We start from the raw sequence: 26,115 nt of genomic DNA, 5'->3' as shown, positions 1-26,115 counted from the left end.
TGTGATGTTTTCAGTAAACACAATCAGCCCTCTGGGTCTTGGGGTTCCACATCTGTAGACTCAAGTCACCCTTAGATTGAAAGCAGTGTTTTCTCTGCAGTCAGGAGTTTGCAGAGGTGGAGACCAATTGGATGCATTGGATTCTGGTACCCACGGGGGAATTGCACCCAATTTTTTGTGGATACCCAGGGGTGATTGTAGTTGTTTTGGGGGAGTCAGTTAATTGTGGCTTTCAACTCTTGGAAGGGAGTCAAGGCTGCTAAGCCGTATATGGTTCAAGGGTCAACTATATACAGTTCAACCTTATCTATCATAACCATGTCCGTGGATTCCCCCAAACTTATTTTATAATCCAAAGTGTGCCCCCTTTGGCCAACATTTCCCCACAGCCCCCACTGCTGGCAACCACCATTCTGTGCTGCCTCTGAGTTCCAACTTTTAGATTGCACCCATAAATGAGGTCAGAAGTCTTCGATGTTTCTAAACTAAACTAAACGATGTTTTCTTTCTTGTAGGTCTTTACTTGTGTAGTATAGTAATACAAGTCATTTAGGGAATTATATTTTAAGAGAAACACTTGTCTAGAATTATAGTAACCTTGTTTCAAAGGTCAAAAAAAAACTTCATTGTGTTGATTTTAATTAAAATGCAGTGATTCCAAGAAATAGTTTGTTATAGTTGCTACTATATAATGAAGTGCTCAGGTACACGTTAAGTAGTTGATAATTCTTTACCAGATTCTGTCTTAATTTGCACTTTATTTCCAATGGGCCTGGCAATATATAAGTAATGCTTAACTCTAGCCAGTATGGCTCAGTTGGTTGGAGTGTCATCTCCCCAACCAGAAAGGTCACGTGTTCAATTCCCAGTCAGGGCACATGCCTGGGTTGAGGGTTTAGACCACGGTTGAGACACGTACAAGAGTCAACCAATCTCATGTGGATGTCTCCAACCATCGTCTCTCTCCTTTCCACTCTTCTAAAAACCCATGAGTATGTCATTAGGTTAGGATAAAAGAAAGTTAAATGATCCTCATGTCTGAGTTGTATTGCATAAATCAAAACACGTTGTCACAGGTGATTGGTATTACAACTTTTTCAATCTTACACAGTACCTTTTTGCCCACATAGCTGATGACTGAAAAGAAGCGGGAATTTGAGCACTGAATTTTCTGACATGTCAGTGTGGATTCTACCCAGTACTGTTGCATCAAGGCTGAAAATCATGTTAACTGCATTTAGGACAGAAACGCATACCACTTCAGGTAAAGTAATCTTAAAAAGAGAGGTGTGTGTTACAGAGGCCTTGGCTAGATTTATGATGAGAAAGGACCTTGTCTGAACATAATGATTGCAAATTGTGAGCTTGAAAATGTCACTGAAATCAGTCAATGTGCCTCACTAGACTTTTCAGAGAACATTATTCTCAACAGAATATGGTGTCAAATGTTAAAACTTCGCATACTCGACGTGGCAGGTGTAGACACTAGTGCACATGCCAGATCCTCAAACATCCTCTCAAAAAAATTTCTCAAAGACATTTTGAGCTAATTTTTTTTTCTGTATATATTTTATGCTGTTGAGAGCAACAAAGGAAGCTCATCCTTGGACCCCAGAAGGCACAGATCTGTGGTGGGACACAAGCCAGCATACGTGGAAAGGAGGCCCCGACCAGCTCCTGGATCAAACATCAAATGCCAGAGTTGTAGGTGTCTGACGTCCAGGTAGGAGTGGATCTCGTAGGGTGGAAAGGCAAGGAGTGTGACAACGCCTTCCCATGGACTCCGACGCTGTGTTTGAGGACCATTTATTTTGTATTTTTGCTTCTTTTCAGTTGTCTGTACCCTAGAACAGCGATTTTCAACTGGTGTGCCTGAAGAGTCTTCAAAACACAGTACCTGACTGTTCAGTCAGGGGCATTGACCTATTTTTCCCTTAGATTGTCCAATTAAAAAACTGAAAACAGCCAATGCAACAATTAGCTGTCTCGTGTGAATGGATCAAAATTACACCCTTTTTTGTCAGATTGGCCAAAATACATTTTTTGGTGTGCAGTATAATTTCAATAGTTTGTATGCCCTGGGATTGAAACAGTTGAGGATCGCTGTGCTAGGTCAGTGTGTGTAGGGCAATGACATAGCACATGTTTAAGACATGGCAGTATTACTTTGATTCATAGCATTTATGTTTTGATTGAATGTATTGAAATATTACAGTGTTACAGTATAACTCTTAAAATACTTTACAGTCACTTCCTTAAAGTGGAATACTTGTAATTATAATCTAGGCCTATCTTATTTTTCAACTCCATACTCCTAACCCAGAAAGGAGTCAGCCATAAATATTCCTGGACAGTGTGCATTTGTAGGGGTCCCATCTTAGCCATTATAGGTCAAAAAGTAATAATCAGGAAGTGCCGTGTTGAGGTCACAGGGGCGAGAGGGCTTCAGTGAAAAGACCAGGAGAGGAAGAGTATTTGAAATGTAGCCCAAAGGATGTCAGCTCTGGACGCGGGTGTTGATGAATGGTTTCAGGAAGTGCATCTCTGCCAAAAGTGCACAGGCAGGCTCTGGAGGGGGACATCTGTGGCTTCATTTCCTTTTTCAAATAGCAGATGAAGAAACCTGAAGTGACTTTTTTCTTTTACTCAGAGGAGATGACAGGGCCACAAGTGGCTTGCTGGCTCCTCGCATGGCAGCAGCATCTTTGCAATTCTGGAATCCATGTGGCTAACACAACACGCCCTTGCCTGTGATTGAGGAATGGTTAGCAGGGAAAGGCTTGGCTAGGTGAATTCTTTCCTTTGGTAGGCAGGATTAATCTTAAAAATGTAGGTGTGGTGGCCAAGCTGCAAGACAGTCTCCAATACCTCAGCTGCTCAACTGGATGCTTGAGGTTGCAGATCACTTTGCGTTAGATTTCTTGCGGAAGAGAACAACAAAATGACCTAGATGGGGTAGAATTCATTAGGTACTTGTACAGCGCTGTGTAGAGGTTCTTTTACATGATCACTTGATCTGTGGTGGTAAAAAGGTTGGATTCCTGGTATGAGTCTGTTAGGAAACATATGTCAGGAAAAGTAGTGTGTGTGCTGTTGTTTCAATGATAAAATTGGACTATATTACCATAGTGTTTTGGTTTCTTGGTTCAGAGGTGTTAGACATTAGCTTAAACACCTTCATGGTCCTCCAAAATGCAGTATTCATAGACAGGTCATTGGACTTGACTTCACCTGTTTCATCTACCTTGATTTTATTTGACCATTCTCATTGATTCTTCATGTTGATTTTTCCCATGCTGGGATATTTTGATTGCTGTTTTCAGTGTAGTTTAGGTTTTTAAATTGGATTAGAAAATAGAAAGTTGTTGATACTGTTACTTCTTGGTGTTCCATCCGTCTGTTATCATGTGCATATTCCAGTTTTCAATTGGTTAGACCATTCGCTTGGGGAAGTGGATTGTAAGGTATTACATTTTGTTTTAAGACTCCAAAGAACTCAGGTGTTCTGTCAGATTGCTGGGTATTTCATTGTGTTTGAGTTTCCCCCAGATTTTCACCTTAATTCTGTGTCAGTTGAATGATATTGCTGCCAAAGATGGTCGATCCTCCTTCTCCTAAGCTGGGGGCCTTTGCATTAGTAGAGCTGCGCAGTCTGCAGGTAGAAGTGTTTTGACCGAGGTGTGCTCCTGTTGGGAAGACCTTGGCTCGACTTATGATGAGCTGTGTTGTCTGAGCATGACCGCGTGAAGCTCAATCTGAGTACTCTGAAGTCCTGCCCAAGTGTCCGTCAAAGGACGTGGGACACACCTGTTCTAACACGCGCTCGCAGGCTGTGATTTTCAAAGGCTTCCCCCATCAGTGTTGTGCTCGGAGAATGGAGTTGCAGGTTTTCCCAGTGAAGTCAAGGAAGGTGGTTTCTGATCCACTGCTCTGGTTTCTTTTTGTATATAGTATGTTCAGTGCTTGTGACATTGGTGCAGCCCACCTTTGTCTTTTCATTGTGCATTTCAAGTGATAACTTCAAGAGAGTATGGACTTAGGAGATACAGTGGTTTTTTTCTTTCATACATCATGACTCAGTTTCAGCCTTGTACCAGAATTGACTGAGACCATGTCCCCAGCCCAGGAGGGGCTGCAGTTACCACATGAGTGAGAAATTGCCAGTTTTTTGTCAAGGCATTGCTTTGTTGGGTATCATATTAAGATAACACTTTAAAAATATAAGTACTCTTTAATTATTTTTTAGTGAGTTGCCACCTCTCTCTTGGCAAGACACAGATGAAGAGATAGAATTTTGGGCTCTGATTGAAGGGGATGCAGTTCGCATTTGGCAGTTGGTGGATCTGAGCCCTAGAGTGAGGAAGGGTTTTGCCTTTTTGGAATTGGGTCTCCATTCTCACATCGTTCTTCACACTCTGTCTTTATTTGCTGGGGTAATGGATCTTGTATTATCTGAGATTGACATTCTTTGATTAGGTGTTTATGCTTTGCTTATTGTAGCCATTGTGAGGGGGTTGAATAATAATTAAACAGGTGTTTAGAAAACCTGTATAAAAATGTTACCATGGACAGTTGAATGTACTAAGACCTTATCCTTAAATAGTCACCTTAATTTGTTAGTGCGTGTGAGTGTGTGTGTGTGTGTGTGTGTGTGAAACTAAGTGTAAATATGGTGTGGGTGTTTATGCTGTGATGAGTGAACAGCTTCTAGTGAAAAGCTGTTGGGGTTCCAATGAATTACATTCTTTTTAAAGTAAGTTAGTGTTCCTACAGTTCTTTACCTTATTTAGTCCCTGTTTCCCTGCCAGAAATGTCTGTATACTTACTACCTCAGAGACTTGTTTGGTTTCCCTTGGTGTCGCTGATTTGGAGCAGCAGGAGCAGGTGGAAGGAATGAGAGCAGGAAGTCACCTTTTACTGCCTGAAAAGGAGCTGAGTGAGAGGAAAGGACTGAACTAGGGGTGTGTTGAGGTGCGGTGTTGTCTAGAGGCATTCGACCATGGCTGTTTGGTGCAAACTAGGGTGGTCACTTACTGCTGGGAGAAAGGACGCTGGTAGCTGCTGGGTGGGCCCCATGCAGGTAAACCATTCGTGGGGGCAAGCAGGTGACCTAAAGGAAGTCCCTTCACATGTGAATCCCTGGAAGATGGTCAGCTTTTCATTTCTTGGAGGAGGAGGAGGTTCATTCTTGAACCTGATGAGGGCAGGTCCAACGCAGCTAGTGGTGATGACAACAGAAGGGACTGCGTTGGCACTAGATGGTGAAGGCAGTGGTGGGTGGAGGGAAGACAAGAAGGAAAAAAGATGGCTTTAAAGGGATTTTTTGACATCCTTGTGTTGTCCAAGTGTGAGGGGGAGACATGTCCATTGATAGCTTCCTTTGTGGGGGGTTAGGACTCAGAGACACCACCCACCCACCCACCCCTGTGCGGTCAAATTCAGCACGCCTGTTTGCAGCAGCTTTGTCCTGTTAGGCTCTGTGTCCTTTCCTGAGATCACTCCATAGGCATCCTGGGTGTCTTCTGTGGGTGGAAGGCTGGCTCCTGCTGTGGTTATCGGAGTGGTCCTGTGGTTTACTAGTGTGGGCAGCTGAGAGGAAGTCAAACTTTTCTCCAACTCCAGTGCACGTGAGAGTCACCTGGCGGGTTGTTCAGTTTTCAGTTTCTGGGTCAGTGGTCCTGGGTCTGAGAAATTGGCATGCTCTTGGTTGAGGCACATAGAGAACATCTGGGTTTTATTCATTTTCTGAAAGTGCTGTTGTACAAACGCTCATTTATATGGTTGCAGGTAACTGAGTTCATTACAGAACATTTAAAAATGAACAAGAACATGGAATTTTGAAAGAAAATTGGTTGTCTTACAAAGTGAGTGGAAAATGCTGTATTTTTTTTCTTGTAATACAATGAACTGGGAACAAATGACAGTAGCCACTGGAATCAAATGCATGGGTGGACACACACTTCCAGAATTTGGACAATCTGAATCCATGTATCTTATCAGAACAAATTGCCAATATTCATTTATATTATGTACCTCTGTTGAAGAAGTGAGGTCATTTTTTATAATTCTTCTACTAATCAACTGCTACCTAAATTTTCACCAGGTTTAATTTGGATAAAAATGACCAAACACCGAAATTTCCAGAAAACCAGATGTTTTAAAGCACTTTAAAAAATAGGTGTGATCCTCACTAGTGTGCTGATTTCCTAGACATGGCAGTTTCTGCCTATTGCTTAGGCTTTAGGGGTGTCACTGTATCCAGCTGGTGTTCTGTGTTGGTCCCTGAACCATGCATAACTTTAATTACTTTGCATTTAGGCATGTGTTTGTTTTAACCATCCACTTCTGGATCATTTCACATGGGCCATAAACTGGCAACACCAACGAACTTTTCTGGGTGATGCTCTTTACTGGGGAAATTTCAAAGTGTATGTTGTAGCTTGGCTGTAAATACCCTGCTATCTATATTTTATATTGAAATTGAGTACTGTTTTGTAAATACACTTCTCTGTGGGAATGGTGTTAACAGTGGATAGTCTGCTTTACTTATGAACTTTGAAAGTCAGCCTCTTCAGGTGGGGTTTCTCCGCCTCTGGAAGTGCTGAAGGAATGTACATACAGATCAAGACAGAGTCACCCTCCATGGGACAGCACCTGAATGAATAATGAGCCCAGACTAGAAAGAAAGAGACTTTTTTTCTGTGGCTTGGACTGAAGAAGGGAGAAATTGTGGAGTTTTAAAGATTGTGACTTATGAAGGAACTCTTGTAACAAGGAGACTTCTTTTCTATGGGATAGGCTGAATAAAATGAGAAATCGTGGAGGATTTTAAAACACTGAGACCCACGAAGGAACTCTATAATTTGAAATATGGAGACCTCTCTATGGTTTGGACTGAATAGAAGGAGAAATCATGGGGGATTTTTAAAAATTGTGACTTACGAAGTGATCCAAACCTGAGATAAGGAGACTTCTTTTCTGTGGCTTGGACTGAAGACAAGGAGAAATCACACAGGATTGTTAAGAAACTGTGATTTATGATTTCTGTGAGAATAATTGACTATAACAATACTGGTTTTCTTACTTTGATAGGATGGCAGGAAATGTGTGTCATATTTTTCTAATACTTTTGTGCAGCTCTGGTGAGCGTGACTGGATGCCACAGCTTTGACCTTCAGATGGATGAGGTGTTTTCTCCACTGAGTCAATTAAAGTCCCAATTGATGTCAGAGTAATGATAGAAAAATCCATCCCTCAAATTACTCAAATCACAGTGAAGAAACTTTCATAAAGACCCTCAATTACTGAATAATACCTTTGTCTAAGATTGGAAAAATGGATACAAGAAGGCATAGGCTGGCTTTTTTGATACTCTTTGATTGGGGAAAAAGACATTAATGGTTCATCATTGGCCTCAATGTCATTATTACTGTTCTTTTCCAAGGCCAAGTGTAATAGTTGGCATCTAGTATGGATTTGATGGATAATGAATAATTTTGCTATAGTGGTGTATTGTCATGTTATTGGTAGAATCCATCTATAAATGAGCAAAAGGTATAAAGAATGAGACTTACACAGTCCAGGCAAAATTTGGCTTGCAGTTTAAAGCATTATTTTTCATATTCTTTATAAAGGTTTTAGGCAAGAAACAGGGCATTTCATTGTGCTGCAGTGCTGGGCACAGAGAATTGGGTGATACCATCTTAAATTCAACTTGCCTATTCCATCAGTTAGAGTGATATTTCCACGACAGTGCCAAATTTCAATTTGTGGCTTTGTTAGATAATGGTATCCCTTAAGGTTGTCTACTTTATTATCTGCATCCATCTGTTCAGTCTAGCTCACTGGAGAATGAAGCTTGTTTAACAACACAAGCATGTGTTCATTTAAAGCAATCTCATGTAAATCTGGGTAAAAGAGTACTTAGCCACATAAATTTGAAAATGCATCTATCATTATATAGGTTGGTAAAATACTGCATAGGTTATTTTTGCTTTTTGCAATGTACATAAGCAACTTATACAACTCTTTGTAAAAGAAAAGACTTTGAACAATTTTTTTAAATGACAAAATCATGTCCACATCACACGTGAAATATCAATGTCTTCTATAACATCATTTCAAAATCACTGTATGGTATATTTGGGTATTACTTTTATAGGAATGTAAAAAGGACATGCCAGCTAGGAGGTAAGGAGGTGGTTGTGTTTGGTGGACACAGATGGAGCCTAAGAAAGATGGACAGGGTTTCATCCCCACACCTCAAGTATTGATTGCATGGAGGATGCTGTTTAGACTCCATTGGGTGGAGCTACCTTCCTAGTTGAGAGTTTGGACATCTTTAAACTGTATTCCAATTTCCAACCGGTCGCCTTACTTCTGTCTCCAGATTCTCTATTTCATGTGCCAGAGAAGTCTTTGGGACAGATGACAAACCACATCGTGTTTCAACAGTGTTAGAAATAAGCAATAATCTGAGAAGAGAACAAAGATTATTTAACCTGGTAATATTTAGAGCATCTTTTGTCATTGTCAATGGGAGACATTCCACTTGCAGTCTCTGAACATTAGGATTCTTAAAATCTGTGATTCTCCTTCACTGTTACCTTCTGGTCTGTAAGAATCTCCTGAAGTGTGTACAGCAAGAAGAAACCAGTCGCAAACCAGGATGATGTACAGATTCTCTGAAAAGCTCTTTTCCATGAACGTAGAGAAGCAGGAGATCACAGCCCGAGGGACTGGACCTGCATTGGTAACCGATTCTTTGTCAAGTTCTGGAGATCCCCGAACTGTTTGGACAGCTGTGGGATTCTCAACCTCAGGCTGGCTTACAGGGTCTTTGGCAAGATCAAGAGCAATTCTTTGCCTCTGATCTGTGTCCCTGCCTGGCCCGACAGCATCAGGACAGCCTCTCTCATTGTGTGTTGCTCCCCAAAAGGCAAGTGTGTGAAGGGCGATGATTGAACTGAAATTTATTTCAAGCAGATAAAACTTGTAGTGTTGGGCTTTTACAGACAGTATCAAGTAGCCATAAGCCAACTCTGCAGGAATCTGGGGAAAAAAGGAAAAGGACGGCACATTTGAGGTGATCTAGAAGCTTTACCAGCTACAAAAACAAAGACAAAATAAATGTAGATGTATAATGTTTTGAACTTCATCCTGCCTTTCAAATGTTTACATTTCATTGGACATCTTTGGATTTGGATTAAAAAGGATTTTTTTTTTTGATCATGGAGTATCAACTCAGCTTCATAAGGTTTACCGTGAAAGGCCATGCATTTGGGACTTTCCTATGCATGTGTGACAGTTTTTTTTTTAACTCCTAAGCATTTTCAACACAGCCCAAAATCTAGCCCCACTAATTACTTTATTGGACACATAAAGCTTCTGTGTGGGTGATGGTATTGAAATGTAAATATAAAATGGAATAATGAATGTATATGAACTGTTCATTGATGTTAGGAGATGAAGAGAATGAAGTTCAACATGTAATGGTTTCATTTCATTGTATTTTGTTTACTGAAAACGTTCTTGGAATATAATACTCAAGCACAGAGGCCTACATTTATAGACAAATCTGTTATTTTGGATAACCTTTTAAATGGTGGTTGTGATACTAGAGCTGGTTTCCTAGGAAGTTTCTAATAACATGTTTGATAAAATTGTCTTCCGGAAAATATTTTAGACAAGAATTCTGAGGACGTTTGTAAAGATATACACAATTCTATATTCATTGTGTTCTCAGGGATAACATAAAAGGAATGGCGCGCTTAAAATGTCAATCAGGAAAAAAGTAAGGCACTAGTATTGTGTTGCATATTGAGAATACTGTGCATGAAAAAAACCAAATACAATTGTTTTCTGACTTTTCCTGATACAGTTGTTAACAGAGTTTGGTAAGATATATAGAAGAAATATTTTAATACGTGATTATAAAACTAGAACTGTCAGAATACCTCTGAATGATGTGCATTTAAAATCATTTGAATAGGTTATTGCTGTGGGACGTTGGGGAAGGTGGATTTTTCCGTATACAGCTGTCACGTGGACATGATATTCAGGCTGCTCTGCGGGGATGTAGATGTTACTGTGTAAATGGTGTCTCTGTTAAAACATGTGGTGTGAGGGAATGGTCTCTCTATGCTTGATAAGTCCAGAGCTGTGAAGGCTTTGTGATTACTTGTAAAGTGCTGTTACACCATCTTAATCAAGCATGGAGGTGGCTGACATTTGGGGCTTCACTCCAAGCTCAGATGTTGGGAATCCACATAAGTTTTGTAAGTGGTTCTAATGTTAAATACCTAGATTTCAAACTTAATTTATTTCTGCTACGTACTGCTATACATTTTGTTATAAACAGTGTTACAAATGTTAAATAATTTTGTTTCAATAAGCAATTTTCTACATGTATATACATGATTGTAAATGTACTATAAATATGTATCAACTTACTAGGATAGAATCTTTTTTGTTTGCCAAAGATGTTAGATATAGCCTCTCTTGTGTGTTCTCTGTACCCTTAGGCTCTGTTTTCAAGTTGCAGTAAAGGCAAATGTACAGGCCCCTGCTTCGTGACACGACTCACCCCTGGAAGTGTCGTGGCAGCTGCAGGTTGGCCTTCATTTTTGGTTTTCTGAGTGTGTGCAGGTACATCACAGTTCTTGGCACAGCTTAGAGACATCTCTACATGGGATAAAACAGCCTTCATTAGGAAAGGTTTAATTTGCCAACGCAACCTGACTTTTAGTGATACTAGTCAATTTTTCTTGTTTTTAAGTACTTTTTTATAGTTGTATAGGTGTTTTTTATGTGTTTTACGGGGACATTAGCAATGGTATATTATCAAACCCAAGTTCATTAAATGTGGGCTGACAAAAGAATGTTTTTGTATTATATGTATATAGTAGACACAGTATTATGTTTTTAAAGCATAGGAGCTACTATATTTGCATGTTTTATAGGTATATTTATTATATATAAAGTGCAAACTTCCCTAATGGTTGTCGTATTATCTCTGAATAAATAATTAGGCAGCTGATGGGGTATTTTTTAGATCAGTGTATATAAAGTGGTTAGAATGTGTAAGTTTTTGCTTTAAACTTTTAGTCCTTCAAATAAAGGATTGTTTACATATTCATATGTGTATACATTTATACACATATACCTACATGTACATATGTGTATATGAGTGTATAGAACTGCTCATTAAAAGTCAGGATAGAGACTTACTGGAAGATACTGTGAGGCTGCTAGCTAATTACATAGTGGACAAATGTTTTGTTTTACAACATCTGCATAGGATTTGTTGATAGACATATTTTGTGATTACCAAACTAATCAGTTGAGAAACCTATTTTGCAAATTGAATTGCTATACTGTGTCTATTTGGGATATATTCGGTTAAAGATGATTGTATTGTTTTTGTACATAGAGGCTGAATGTTTTCTAAAACAGTTTGGGACATAGAATTTCTATCAATTTCAGAAGTGTGTGTTCACTGAACTGTTGAATGTAGTCACTGTTTGGTCTACAGAGTATGCTTCTTCATGAGTTAGGCTTCATTTTGAGGATTTGTGTTTTTGTGTTTTTTTTTTCTTTAGACATTCTTTGAATGTAGAAAGTGTAGAAATCATTGCCATTTATATTTTAAACTATGTAAACATGCATACATTTTCTTCCAATCTAATTTTTGAATGTTAACTGTTTGGACCGAGCAGGGAAGTTTTTGACTGCTGTATGTATAGTAGACAAGCTTCTTAGAGCATGGGGACTGCCTAGGTGTATAAAAGTGCCCTCTCTCCACGCGTACTAGGCGCGCACACACGCACACGCACACACACAGAGAGTAAATATTTTGATGTTGAATATTGTGAAGGGGTGACTGATCTGATCAGATCTTTGTTTCTATACCACATAACCTTGTAGATAGGCAGAACTTTGTCATTGTAAAATATGTTTCATCTAAACTTGGCTGTTTTTGCCTGGTGCTGTTTTTTGCCTGGTGACATGGTACACCAATCTGGTCTGCTGTGATCTTTAGACTGCCCTGTACTCATCTTTAAAACACTTGTTCATTGCTGGTACAGTTTTAATTATCAGAAGCTTTAAATAGAGTTTCTGTCTGCATTTGAGTGGATTAATGGCTATGGACAAGGGTAGTGGATGTTTTCTGGTTTCTCATGTATGATTCTTTTTTCATTACATCTACTCTTCCGCACATGCATATGCTAGTCAAGGCATGTTAAAATATAAGGTTGAAATATGGTTGCAAATTATTTAAAAAACTCTATCTAGGTGGCTCTTTGATTTGTTAAAACAACTGTGTTTATAATAATTGCTTTAGGACAATTGGGCTTTGTAAATATGTAGGCTGTTGATAAGACAGGATGGTAGAGGGTAGAAATTTTTCCCAGGGTATCATTCCCCTTCATGTAACCTTCATTGGATTGGTGGGATTGTTGAAGACAAATTACTTAAAAACTGTTGTCATGTTAGTGAGGAGATATAGAGTAAGCATTGACACTATTTTTAACTAAATTTATTAAGGTGACTGGTTAATAACATAATGTGTTTCAAGTGTGCATTTCTATGATATATCATCTGTATATTGCTCTGTGTGCCCATCACCCAAAGGCAGATCACCTTCTGTTACCATGTGTTGGGTCCCCTTTACCCTTTACTAGCCCCAACCCCTTGCCTACAACAAGAATGAACCTCGAGAATATCATGTTAAGCAAAGCAAGTGAAGTCAGAAAAAGCTGAGAACTGTATGATTTCACTTAATGTGGGATACAAAGCATTGAAAGCATTTTTACCTCATGTTTTTATTTAGAAGAAAAATTAGATAGTAATCATTAAATCAATTTTATATAAATTGTCCATTTTATATAAAAATACCTCTATTTCAGGGACATGTATGGTAGTTATATCTTATTTTCCCAGATACACTGAGGTTCATGGTGGAATTTGATTTAACATTTACAGATTCTCTAAAATACACGGTTCTGTGTTCATTTGTTACATAGCAATAACCAAGACAACTTTGTAAATAACGGACAAGTGAAATATCTGGTTGTACTGAGAGTCTCACAAAGTATAATCCTGTAAATACTTTACTGTAAATTTGTTACTACCATTGTTTTTTAAAAATACCATGGCAAAGAAATTAATCATTGATAAAGAGACTCTTGGAGCTTTGAAAAATTTATATATTAATTTGGTTAAGAGGAGAAATGGACAAGATAATGCATTTGCCCCATTCTCAAAGAAGAGTTTGACATTTTGACAAGTATGAATTGTTACTTTAGAATACCATGAGGGATATACTTAGTGTTTTGGATATACCAAGCTTCCTGATATGTTTCTCTTAATAATAGTTTTATTAATACTTTTGAAAAGCAGTTTCAAATTCACAGCAATATTGAGGGGAAGGCACAAAGACTTCCCTTCCCCACACACATGCATAACCCTCCTTGCCATCAACCCGAAGTTCGGGAATGATGCCTACTGTTAACATCCCCCACCAGAGGGGCACATTTGTGACAGTTGATAAACCTACATCAAAACATCATAATCACCCAAAGTCCATCGTTTACATTAAATGTTCGGTCTTGGTGTTGTACATTCCATGAGCTTATGGCATACAGCCATTATTATGGTAAACACAGTATTTTCATTGCCCTAAAAGTCCTTTGTACTCTGCCTATTCAACCTTCTGTATTTTTTCTCTTTATTTAAACATTCAAGATATTAATGACTTCATCAAGCGGATTTTATACTACCTCTTGGAACTATACACAGTTCTGTATGTGTTCCCTTGGCTGCATGACAATATTCAAGACAACTTTGTAAATAACAGGCAGATACACGTTTTTTTTTTTTACTTTATAACATCTAGTCTTTCCATATGTATAGAGTCTCACCAGGTATACTTATGTAAATAATTGTAAAACTTCATGGTGATTTGTTGGAAATGGGTTGACCTCAAAGTGGCTAGGATGGTGGGTTTTTAGAGCTTGTACATATCTGTGACCTGTTGGTGTTAGGGGAAGGAAAGGTATAAGGGAGTGTACCTTCACTCCTGACTTCTTGCTGTACAGGAAAGTTTACATTTAAGCCATTGTTCAGTGCTTGTATTACTACATGTCATAATTGTGTATTTGTATTGCTAATAGGGCATTATGTATTTTAATCATAGGAAATGTTTTTATTGGAACTTTTGTTCTCCCTCTTTGAATTATACACTTTTGTACTTAATTGGGCTGCATGACCACATTCAAGACAACTTTGTAAATAACAGGCATATAATTTCAATTTAAACATCTAGGTTTTCTAGATGCTGGGAGTTTCGCAAAATTTTGTAAATATTTGATGGCAAATGTAGTTGGCTTTTGTAATGTTTCAGCAATGTGACAGATAATGGGTAACAGTCTGCCTCCAAGGGCTGTGGAAACATTCTGATGTTTGTTGAGTGAGGTTTTGCGATAGGGGTTGACATATCAACTGCTTATCTTCATGTTAGGTTCTCATTTATAAGAGAAGATTAGATGGTACACCTGTAACAGAAAATACACCTGGGACGTACTTTTATCTTCAGTAGGAAGAAAAAGATTTGAGAAGGGAATTGTCACTTAGTCATGTTCTGAAGTACTCAGTGATACATTCAGAGATGGAAGACAGTCACATTGCTGATGTAATTGTTATTTTGCTATGCTAGATAAATTTCTGCAAATTTACATACCCACATAGCCATATATAGTAATGCATATACACATATGTAAAATTAGTTTTAGGAATATAGTTTTGAAAATGTTTCTTTTTACATTTATTAGTTTACTGATTTTCATTTTATTTTCCTGAAAATTTATGGAAATGGTATTCTTAGTATTCTTATAGACTGCTTCATGTTACATTTAAATGTATGTTAATTTTTATATAAGCTTCATATCTTAATTTTAGTCTGTTTTCATATATATGCATCTCGATGGGAATTTCTCTGGTTACAAATATTTTTTAAATTCTCTGAGAGCTTTTTAAAGGTTTCTGGTGAATTGATATATTTGAATGTTATGTGACAAATGCCAAAAATGTTGACTCAGTTGTCTATGATGTAAATTTAAAGTACAAAATTTGCTTAAGAAAGGTGGTCCTATCCAGTATTGATCAGAGCATATATGTAATATCTTTTTGAACATCTGTTGGTAATGACAATCAAAATTGAATGTGTAAAATTTTAGAAATGATGTAAGGTACTGCTGTGATTTTTATCTGTCCCAACTCTCAGATTTACAAAGAAGAAAGTAAGTTACAGATCAAGTGTAACGTGGACCACTGATATAGACACCACCAAAAGAAAGATTGTAATGATGGTAGCTTATATGTTGTAAGTATAGCTTAAACACTTGTTTGATAAAACATTCTTAAGTGGAAGTGTTTTAAGTCGATACTTAAAATGGTCATTTTTGAACAAAGACTGAGTAATTGTGTTTCCAGAGGTATGACTGTATGCCTCTAGTTCTGCTCACTGGGGAATGAGATTGTCCTGTTAAGATTAAAGAGTTAAGTAATGATTGTTCATCATCATTGCGACTATAATGGTAATTGTTTTGGCATTCTTTCTGAAATTTCTGTACATGTACTAGCTACATAGTGAGGCATTGTTTAATCCATGTATTTGTATATTGCTACACGACAATCTACAATGAGTGTAATGAGTTATGAAAGAGAAAGTTGTCCGGAGGATCATGGCAAAATTTAAATGCATGGAGAGATGGAAAAAGGAGGACTGCCTGTACTTTTCTGCATTTAAAATTTAAAAGGCATTTCAAACGGAACATTTAATGAATAAGGAATTTTAACGATATAACCAACTTGTGCCTGTCTTCAATCTTGCCTATAAACATCTGGGGAATATGGGGCCACTGTGTCCTGCTTTGTATTCCCGTTGGCCATTGTGAATGGTGTTTGAGTGATCAAGAAGAACACGTGACTGAGACAAGTGCAGCGGCGAGCTGGCCGTGTAATACAGAGAGTCGATCACCCAAGGAGAGAGGAGGGAGAGGATAGTGTTGGAGGTATGTGCCAAACACTTCCATTCGGGTGGACAGGCAAAGCGGCAGTGACCATGGTCATTGTCTCTGAGGGGTCAATTTTTATGAGGCATGGCCATATTTGTCATTGATAATAGTCACTTAGGGCATGCTGGGAGTTATTCTTAATTAATGTGAGAGTCGTTGGGGAACAGATTATGTTCTGTCCTTTAGTGTAGTTGATTATGTGAAAATGATTTGAAGTTGGGCTTTATGGGATCAGATTATTTGGGATTAGCACAAAAACATTCCGATATTTTCTACGTTTGTGCTGAAGGTGCTCCAAAAAGGTAAAAGTAAAGTGAACTGATACTTCATTATAACCATTGTCCATGTGAATTTACCCAAATTTTGTGTCCTGGTATCTCATTTATATCTAACCTTGGCTGTACTGTACTTCTCAGGTGAACATGATGAGAGAGAAATGTATTTGCAGATAATATGCACAGACCAATAACAAAAGGAATGAACATCTGTCTTTCTGTGGAGTTCCTTTATGCTTAAATTTCAACTGAACCACAGGTAAGAAGGTTCTGGAGTGAAAAGTGCTGTTTTAGGATGCGGTGTAGCTAGACTCGGAAAGGGAAATCTTGGTATGTGTTGTTCTTGGCCACGTTGGATTTTCATTGATGCCTGATAATTAGTAAATTAATTCTGAAAGAGGGTAATTTTATCAAAGAAAACACATAGAGTATACACAGAATGCAGGAGAAAATTGTTTCTTCAATTAATTTCCTAATTTATGACGAAGCTGGCCACATAGCTAGTGTTCTGAAAGAAATGGTGCATTGTGGTTTTGCAGTGTGATGTCAAGGAGAAAAAGTTGCAGATTCTGCCAAGTAGTCAAGTCATGGCTGACCTTAGTGAGTTACCTGCTGCTTCAGTTGTCTTATCAGAATGGTGTATACCTTACCTTACCATACAACGTTCTTTTCCCTGTAGGAGCTGATAGTTCCAAGAACCTACACTTTTTGCTGTCCTGTCCTTGTTACAAATCCCGAGAATTGGCACCGCCGTTTTCTGCGGAGCAGTCGTCAACTGAAATGCGCTTCGCACCTGGCTCTGCTCATCATTGACAGGACTGAGGGTGGCCGGCTGGCTGGCTGCTCCTCTGATGCAGGGAGGTCCCTTCACGAGACAGTAGTTGGTATTCTGCTTTCTTAAGCCTAATGAATTTTGGTGGCAGCTGGTGGGTTTTGATATCTGTTGAGGTTAGTTACTGTTTAGTAGCAGAGAATCCTGAGGCTTAGTAACCTACAACATGGTTGTATTATTTCCAGTGATAACATACCTGAGCACTTCAGATAGTACTGGAGTATTTGGGAACAGCGGGGAAGACCCAGTGGTAGAGAGGGCTTCAGGAGAGAGCTGGGCCTCGTCCGTGGCAGGCATGGGTTGCAGAGGGCCGGAAGGGTGAGCAGGCACAACTGAGGCTTCCAGGAGAGAGCCCCTGCAGCTGGATTACCAGGGGGAGCAGCGTAGACTGGAGTGTTGAAGGACAGCACACCTGTCACTGTGGCATGGATTCTGACCTGGCTTCAGAAGTCACTATGTCCCGTGGTCAGCCCACATTCTGCTCGTCATCAGAAGTTTCTGGCCCTGTTGTTCAGATTCATTTTGTTCTTACCTTGCTCCTGTTATGGGACTATTTTTCCTGGGATCTCTGGCTTTTTTTATCTAAGTTTGACCCAGGTGTTATTTATTCATAATAGAATGGCCGCTGCATTGAGTACCCATACTAATGATCCAATGAGGTATGAGTCTGACCTGTTCCCGTTTTCCCCATTGTGTCTGCACAGGAGATGACTGTCCAGGAGCCCATGCCCTTGCTTCCGCCACCATCTTCGAAACCAAAAGACAGTCTTCATCTTGTGTTGGAGATGCCACTTCTGTGCGTGGCCATGGACACTTCCTACAGATCAGACACACGGGACTGAGAAAGCCCGTGTGGGAAAGTGCCCCAGTGGGTGTCGTGGAGAGACTTGTAAGCAGGCATGTTGGCTGTTTCCATTGTTGCTGGTGGACTGAGTCCCAGGAGATGGAGCAAGGGAGCCATTTCTCCCAGGAGGCCTTGGGACAAGCCGTGGCGGGGCCCCGCCCACGCTCCTGTGAGCACTGAGGGAATGTGTCTGACTCCACGCACCGTAGGGTGGATTTGAAATGTAGTCACTAGAAGTCATCTTGTGATTTTAGAGGACATAGATAGTTTTCAAGTATATATTCAGTAGTTTCCCTTCAAGTGCCTTTGTTTTCCTTTTTTTTTTTTTAGTACCCAGTATAGATTGCCTCTTTTTAATTTTTCAATTATATTAGAGATTCATCACTATTTTATATTATTAGATTTAGGTATCCAGCACAGTAATTAGACAGTCATATACTTCAAAATGTTCCACCCCATATTTCAGGCACCCACCTGGTACCATACACAGTTCTCAAACTGTTACTGGTTCCGCTCCCTGCGCTGTGATCATCAGTGGAGTGTTGTGCACACCCTCTTGGGTTGTGTTGACGAATAAATTGGTAGTCAAGTAGTGTTTTGGTGCCCAGGTACTGGCTACATGTTTTCTGTGCAGTAAATGTGCAGTTGTAGAACTCACTTTGAATTTGTTCCAAGTAATTTGCTGAAATAATTTTAAGTCGTTAGAAAAGCTGAGTGCTGAAGAAGTCCAAAATTTATATTTTGAGTCAAACAGTAGCAGCCGCCTAATTGTAGAGAGTCCTCATCAATCTCGGCGTGTATGAGAGTTCAGACTGCACAGCACAGCATGTGTATGCTTTGACAGTGTGACACCACGGAGAAATTATCAGTCAATGTTCAGGACACTCATCATAGTCTCAATTCTTAATTGCCATTTGTATTTCCTTTTTTTTTTCCAGTTCCCATGGATTATTGGTGTCTTTGTAACTGGTTTCTTAAGAGCTCATTTATGATGAAAGTGTTAACCATATCCCATGCATTGCAAATGTAATACCATATTTTTGTTATTTTACTGTGCTGTTTTAGTTTTTGGTTGTAAGCAAGTTGTGTATTGAAATATAATCATTCTGTTTTATGCCTTTTGTGTTCGTGTTTTTCTTTAAGAACATGTTTACATTATCATACACTATTGTCTCTATTTCCTTCTATTTTCATCAATTATTTTGTCGTTTTATTTCTTTTTTGGTGAACCATTGCAGTGGTTTGGTATGCATTATATATACAAAGTTCTCACCCTCACCTACGCAGTTAACCAATTCTCTTAAAACCTCTGTCACATAGAAATCCCCACGTTTAGTCGGCCGACTTTCTGTGTTGTCTCCTGTTAATGCTTCAGAATTACTGATGCTTGTTAGTCTGACCTTGTCCATTGAGTTCTGTCTCATTTCTCTTCTTTTTCAGAACATTCCCTGTCTATAATCGCACTTTTTCCTCTCAGTTGCTGGTTAAAATTACTTTGCAAGTTGGAAAATAAGTGCAGTTTTATTACATTTGCAACAAACTTAATAGATTACTTAGGAGACAGTAAATCTCTTTAGAAGTGAGCCATCTTACACAACAACAGGTATGTTTCTACTTTTAATCAAATTTTTGTGTTGTGATACTGCTACCATATCTTTTGTTCATGTTTGGGCCTTTTATAGTTGTCCTGGTGTGGTTACCCATGTAGTTTATTTTCATACTAGTATATAAAAGCCCACTTTGTATACTTCTTGGACGGTATTTCATTGACATCCCAACAGCACAGATATTTTCCAAATAAATGCCAGCAGGCAGCAAAACATTCCTTTGGTTAATGGGTAATATTTTAATGTTGTTTAAGGTTTGTCCCTTATGATTTATTTTAAGAAGCTTAGCTTTTATTGTGGATTTTTGGCCAAGTTTGTTGACAGGTTTAATAAAATGCCCTTAAAAGGGCTGAATGATGTTGCATTGTATGCCTGTGCCAAATTTATTTGTTGATGAGCAGTTTGTCTTACTGAATTACACAGCTGTATGGCTGCCCACATTGTAACGCTGCCTCAAACACAGGTGGATCAGTGTCTGGGTCCCTGATTTTCGTATCCACTGGGCAGATGCACATCAGCAAAATTGCTAGGAGTCCTAGTTCTGTGTTAGAGTTTCTGATTTTTTTAACTTTTATTGTTCCATTAAATTTTTTGGTTAAGAAAATCAGATGTATTAACCATTTGTTTTTTGTATGAAAATATTCATATGCATAAGGATAATACCAGTATTTTGCAATATATTGCAAATTTTAGTCATGATTGTATTTTTTAATTGTAAGATTGTATACACATCAGATTTTTAAACAACAACTTGGTCACATTCTTATTAGTGAGAGTTCCTTATTATCTTTTACAGTAAGTCTTTGTGAAAATGTTTTCTTGTCCCAGAGAGAACAGTTGGAACAACTCTGGTGCTGAGTTGTTACCATATATTCTCATCCAGGCCACGTTTATGTCTGCCTTTGCATTTGGACTGATTCATTCCCACCTAGAAATCTTTCCATCTCCTATATCGTACATTTTCTCTGCTTGTTACATTAGATAATTTTTACATATCTGATTGTTAAAATAATTTCATTTGTAACTCAATGTTCGTGTTTGTTGTACTGCTAGTTTTTACTGACTACTCTCTGGTGTGTTGGGTACATTTTTGGTCTGTGCTCTCTCTCACATGCATGTGTATTTATAAATTACATAAATACCTTTATGAAGTGTACAGATATGTAAGTTAGTATGGATTATAATAAAAGTAACTCCCATGTTAGAAGTATGTGTTAGGGACATCCAGTAAGATACTTGTTTACAATGTACAGAGCTCTGTAATTGTGTCACCATGTGTGAACTAGAAACTCGATATAGATGTTTCTCTTAGTTTCCCTAATTTGAATATTGCTGTGCAGACATTGAATTTATTTCCTGTAGAATGTTTTACCATGATTTGTTTTTCACGAGCACGTACTCATGATTTCTCAAAAATACCCCAAGTAGTAATCTGAATACACTGCCAGTTTTTTATCCCTCATCCAAGAAATAACAACCAAGACCTAGTTTTCTGCTGCATTTTTTCAGAATGTATATCGTTCAATATCAAGATCTGAGGACACCTGTATTTTTCAAGCATTATCATAATCAGCCTACTGAAAAATACAAAACATGATAATTTCATAGTGTTAATCTCACTCAGTACTACCTGTGAAATATTTTTTTGCTAAATCTTAATTGTTAAAATGTTTTAAAGTAGTTACATTCATCAGCACTTGAAGAGTTTTGCATTCTTTTCCATCTAGTTTGCTTATGGTTTGACTTCGCAGATGGTCTTGGTTTTTATTTTTTTTTTGACTTTTATTTTTGGAAGTTATCAGGGTGTTTACTCTGACAGTTATATTTTTATTTTCTGTATATGGTAAATAGCATCTGTTTAATATATTCATGAGTTTTCTGTAGTAGTTTTCCATTCCTTATTAGTCTGGTTTTATTCCAGTCATATCAGTTTATTGCAAGATTATGGTATCACATCGTGTTCAATTGTTACAGTATTGAGTCATTCAGCTGAACTTGGACAGCTTTTCTATAAATTGTAGCCTCTCTTCACTAGCATGTTTTTTGCTCTAAGAGATAACTAAAAATGATGAGTAATTTTTTCATTTAAATGAGAACTTCATAAAACTACCATTTTTTAATTCAAGAGTATATAAACACTTGTCTAATCAATTACAGAATAATGAATTTGATGTCTCATAGTCTCTGCATGTGATTAATATAAGTTTATATAACAGTCTAAAGACACAACTGCAAAGAAACTTCCTTTGCTAATAGAACACTGGTAATGCTAATGAGGAAATTGAGATAAAATATTTTAACTAACAATTCAAATGGACATTCAGTTAGTACAATTCACTTGTAAAAGGTGAAGTTAGATGTGTTCTTTTCTCAGCCTTTCTAAAAGTTTATTCCATTCCTGTTTGTATGTAGCAAGTAATGATTGATTTTGTTTGCCTTTTATTTAACTTTTCATGTTTACTTTCTCTTTCAAACATGTTACATCACATACTCATTTGTAACCTTTCCTCATTCTCACTAACTACATTGTTTTGGAAAGGTAGTCTTATATGTATATTTAGCTTTTGAACAAGTTGTGAATATCATGATATCTTGAAGGTTAAAGATAACATTCCATTTCTCAGTCTTTTGTGAATATCAAAGAAAATGGTTAATAGTCAACTTTGAGTTCTGAAACTAAAGTGGCTGCTGTTATTTTTATGCACTTCATTTTATAGCTTCAAAGTTTCCCTATAAGTACTTTATTGCTTAGTTTCCTCATCAGTAAAGTGAGGCCAAAATACACTTTTGTGTTAGATTCTTAAGTATTAAGCATCTTATTATTCAGCCAAAAGGCCTGGCCTGGCTGATCCACCTGGGCTTTTCTTTTTGTGTAGTAGCACTGGTGGTAACTCCAGCAGTGCCGTTAGCAGTTCATTCGGATGGGATAGATTCAGTTATGTAGAACAGGAATTGGCTATGGATCCCAAATGCTTAAAGATATGTAACTGGACAGGTTAGTGGCACATAAATTAGCTACTAATGTAATTATGGTAATGGAGAAAAGAAAGTCCAGTAAAGTCAGTCTGCAATTATTGGGATTTAGGATGAGGAAGAAGCAATCTTAAGGCAATCAATTTAATATACAGTGAGTATAAAATGAACTTGTCAACTATCACATTAGCAGTTCAAGATGTTTGATGAAATAAAGGAGAATCAGGTGGGATGTAAAACGTGAGGACAGAAAAGTCACATGTTATTTTTATCATAACTCTTACTGGCCTCATTTATGAAGTCTTTGGTGACCACTAAAACCATACAGGGCTGAAAACGGGGTTGTCCAGTAGAATTAACTCTAGTGACCTCACAAGAATAGTTTACCCTGGTAATAATCATTGTATACTTGAATAATTGGGGAGTTTTAGTAGTTTGTTCAGAAAGGGAATTTTACTTTGTGATTTATGTTGGTTGTGCGAATATATCACAATTTCTCCATATTTTTCAGTTTTAACTGAGGTGATACCAGTGTAAGAAGTGAGACCTCTTAGACGCTGGCATTTCTGTGTCCACATTCTAGTCTTGTTTGTCATTTCTGTGGAGTTTTTCTTCAAAGTGCTGGTAAGAATAATCAGTGACGCTGTTGTGCTCTTTGTTCACTTTTGCCCACTTTGATGTGCAGCCCAGTTTTGTTGTAATACTTGAAAATTTAAAACCAGATACGAATTCCATAAAACATTGTCAAATTATAGTGATGGCCAATGATACACCATAGAAGGTATAAAAAAGGGTTAGTTTTGACACTGTTGATAAATAGGTTTTGGTGGAATACAGATAGATACTGCTTTCGGTATAGAATGTGATGTTACCTACACAGAGTGTAATCTTTTCATTCAGTTTTAAGTTCATTTAAATATGAAATGTTTTGGAATGAGTCTATTAACAGTGGATAGATAAAGGGAGAGACACGAGCCAGGCAGGTTGAGGGGGACTATGAAAGGGGTATAAGGATTATAAAAGGACCAGGACCACTTTGATTAGGAAGTAGAATTGGCTGCAGATACTGTGGGTCTAACGACAACAGAACATTGAATTTTATTTACAGTTGTATGAGTTAGGGTATTGCTAGTAGTGGGTAGACAGTGGAAGTTGGTTCTGATGAACACCCTTTCATTTGATATCAATGAATGAAGATTGTACCAATATTTTCAAGCATTCCTTTTTTTTCTCTTTGTCTCACAAGCATTTTCCATAAGCAAGGACCAAAGAGATTGTGACTGCAGGTAAGAGCATGAAGGCTCATATTCTGATTTTCAGACACCCCCTTGGCTGTATTGATGATGGGCTAGGTTCTTGTCTGAGTTACTGAATGCTATATTTGTTTTCATTAAACCTGCCGTGTGGTCTGTGTGATTATCTTGAAGTTACAGTTTAACCCAGGAGTTCAGTTTTGTCTCTTGGTACTCACCAAGACTTAATAAAATCATAAGTCAAAATACAAGATTTTTTAGAGTTAGTCCTATTAGAAATTGCACAAGAAGCTTCCAGGAGGGCAAGGAGAAGATACATGGATAATGTCCCAACAGGATTTGGGGTTTGTTCATAAGAAATCACTGTGTGATTTACAGAGCATATTATTAAATTTGCTCTTTATTAAATGCATCGTTGTACCATCATTTTAATTTTGATCCTGATCTGAAATATGTTACGAATTCAGTGACACAGAATGTTAGCTTAAAGAATGCATTTGTTGGAGGAATGACAAGAAAGTGATCAGGAGTGGCAGATGGGTACTCAAGGGACAGCAGAGGGCCCGAGGCAGGAAGAGGATGGTCTCATTGATTTGGGGCTGTTAGCTCACCTAGGTTTTGTAGCTTGAGGATCCTTAGCATTAAGACCCTGGGAGTCATGTTCCATGGAGTGACAGTGAAGTCCCTGACTGATACTCATCTGCAGCGTCTCCCTCTGTCCTCTCCCAGGTCGTCAACGTTGAACAACAGCATCCTAGACATCTGCGGAAGTGGCTCCATCCACAGCGTCCCCCTGATGCTGTCGTGCTCCCTGCTTTGGGAAGCCGACCGTGTCTTTGTTTCTCAGGAATAGGACTGACCTGCTGTTTGGCAAGTAATTGCCTGGAATGTTGTTAAGGACTTCTCTTGTGCTCTGAACGTATCACATGATGTTGCGTATTTTATTTATCCTCACTGCATTTTTAAGATCCATGTCTTAATTTACCGATGGGAGTGAGATACAGGTGCCTGTTAAATGTAATTACACAGCATAAGGACACCTTGGTGACAGCCTGACTTTCTCACAAGCCAAGTGTCTCCCATGGACAATTAAGGGTACCATTTTTAAGAGACTTTCTTGTTCATTTGAATCATGAACCCACAGTTTTTATTGAGGTCCCAAACAAGATCATTTTATGACATCTGTGTCACCTGCAATAAACAGTTGGCTTATTCTGTTATCATTGGTCCTAGTAGGCATCCTTCTAGACTAGGATTTGCAGTTGACCTCTTCCCAGTGTCCCATCATTTTACTTGACTGCCCTCAACACTTTGGTTGTGGGAGGGAGTATGCCCTCTCACCGACATTGGGAGGCATGGTGATGCTATCTTGTAGAATCCATGGTTCCCGCATTTTCGTGGTATCACTGATTTTCTTTTGGGGTTGGGGTAAAAAGAGGGAGGTAACATACTTCACTGTTACCCCTGTTGCACCGACTTTCTTTTGTTATGGGTTTAGTATAGATGCCTGAGTTCATTCTAGGTTTGAACTCTGCCTGGAGAGAACTCACTGCATGGCCCAGGGTGTCTCAATAGACTGTCTTGACACCTAGGTCATTGACCGGGCCACCAAGAATGAATGGGTCTTTCACCAACTTAAAGCAATCAGTGGTTATTCATCCTCCATTTCTAGTTGCTAGGGGAGAAATAGTTAGCCATTGTTGGTAAAGCAGTTAATAACTTTTCTCAGCTTATACAAGTTCATGTTGGGTTTATTTTATATATATGCCATCATTGTGGTACATGTTTTGTAACTTGATGTTTATAATATTGTGGATGTATTTTCAAACCAATAAATATAACTTAGCTATAGGTTATTCATTGGATGTAAAGTATATACCCTATTCGGTTCATCCATTTCTCTGTTTGGGAAATGCAATTTACTATTTATTCGTTTTTGCTGCTGCGTATAATGTTGTGATGTATATAATTCTAGTCATGCTCCTGTGCTCCTGATGCTATAAAATGGATCTCTATAAGTGGCAGCTGGAGTTCATCAGTTTTGCATGCATTTGATTTTGGTGGGTCCTGTAGAATCACCCTTGAACTGTTTCCCAGGCCAGTCCACAGCCAGGGTGCCAGGGCCGTGCTGATTTTCCTAAGAACTTCAATGTGAGGGATAGTATTAATCCTTTAACATTTTGCCAATCTAATAGGTGAAAATGCTATTTCTTTAACCTGAGTTTAATTTCAACACTAAATGGTCATGGATAAAA

At 38.2% G+C, this 26,115-nt stretch overlaps 2 long non-coding RNA genes and 2 other non-coding genes across 5 annotated transcripts; 3 read left to right on the top strand and 1 right to left on the bottom strand.

Annotated features, from left to right (window-relative positions):
• Positions 1 to 1,312: 1,312 nt before the first annotated feature.
• On the top strand, positions 1,313 to 1,385 carry LOC114489844. Its single transcript, XR_003683918.1, has one exon. It is a non-coding gene; the product is annotated as a small nucleolar RNA SNORD107 (small nucleolar RNA).
• A 2,321-nt stretch (positions 1,386 to 3,706) lies between these two features.
• Positions 3,707 to 3,773, top strand: LOC114489843. The gene has a single exon (XR_003683917.1). It is a non-coding gene; the product is annotated as a small nucleolar RNA SNORD64 (small nucleolar RNA).
• Positions 3,774 to 6,814: 3,041 nt separating this feature from the next.
• LOC118497685 lies at positions 6,815 to 20,488 on the bottom strand. Its single transcript, XR_004900209.1, has 3 exons — positions 20,479 to 20,488; positions 11,377 to 11,381; positions 6,815 to 7,139 (listed from the first exon to the last, which is right to left on the bottom strand). It is a non-coding gene; the product is annotated as an uncharacterized LOC118497685 (long non-coding RNA).
• Positions 7,686 to 25,046, top strand: LOC118497684. 2 transcript variants are annotated; one of them, XR_004900208.1, is made up of 7 exons: positions 7,686 to 16,073; positions 16,493 to 16,610; positions 17,031 to 17,231; positions 17,888 to 19,630; positions 23,119 to 23,231; positions 23,854 to 23,893; positions 24,590 to 25,046. It is a non-coding gene; the product is annotated as an uncharacterized LOC118497684 (long non-coding RNA). The 2 variants fall into 2 exon arrangements; XR_004900207.1 differs by lacking the exons at positions 23,119 to 23,231; positions 23,854 to 23,893; positions 24,590 to 25,046 and having other exon boundaries at positions 17,031 to 17,235; positions 17,888 to 18,283.
• Positions 25,047 to 26,115: the final 1,069 nt, after the last annotated feature.

The sequence above is a fragment of the Phyllostomus discolor genome, chromosome 12, assembly GCF_004126475.2.
Source record: "Phyllostomus discolor isolate MPI-MPIP mPhyDis1 chromosome 12, mPhyDis1.pri.v3, whole genome shotgun sequence".
In the NCBI taxonomy this organism is placed as follows: domain Eukaryota; kingdom Metazoa; phylum Chordata; class Mammalia; order Chiroptera; family Phyllostomidae; genus Phyllostomus; species Phyllostomus discolor.
This window is presented reverse-complemented; position numbering and strand designations above follow the sequence as displayed.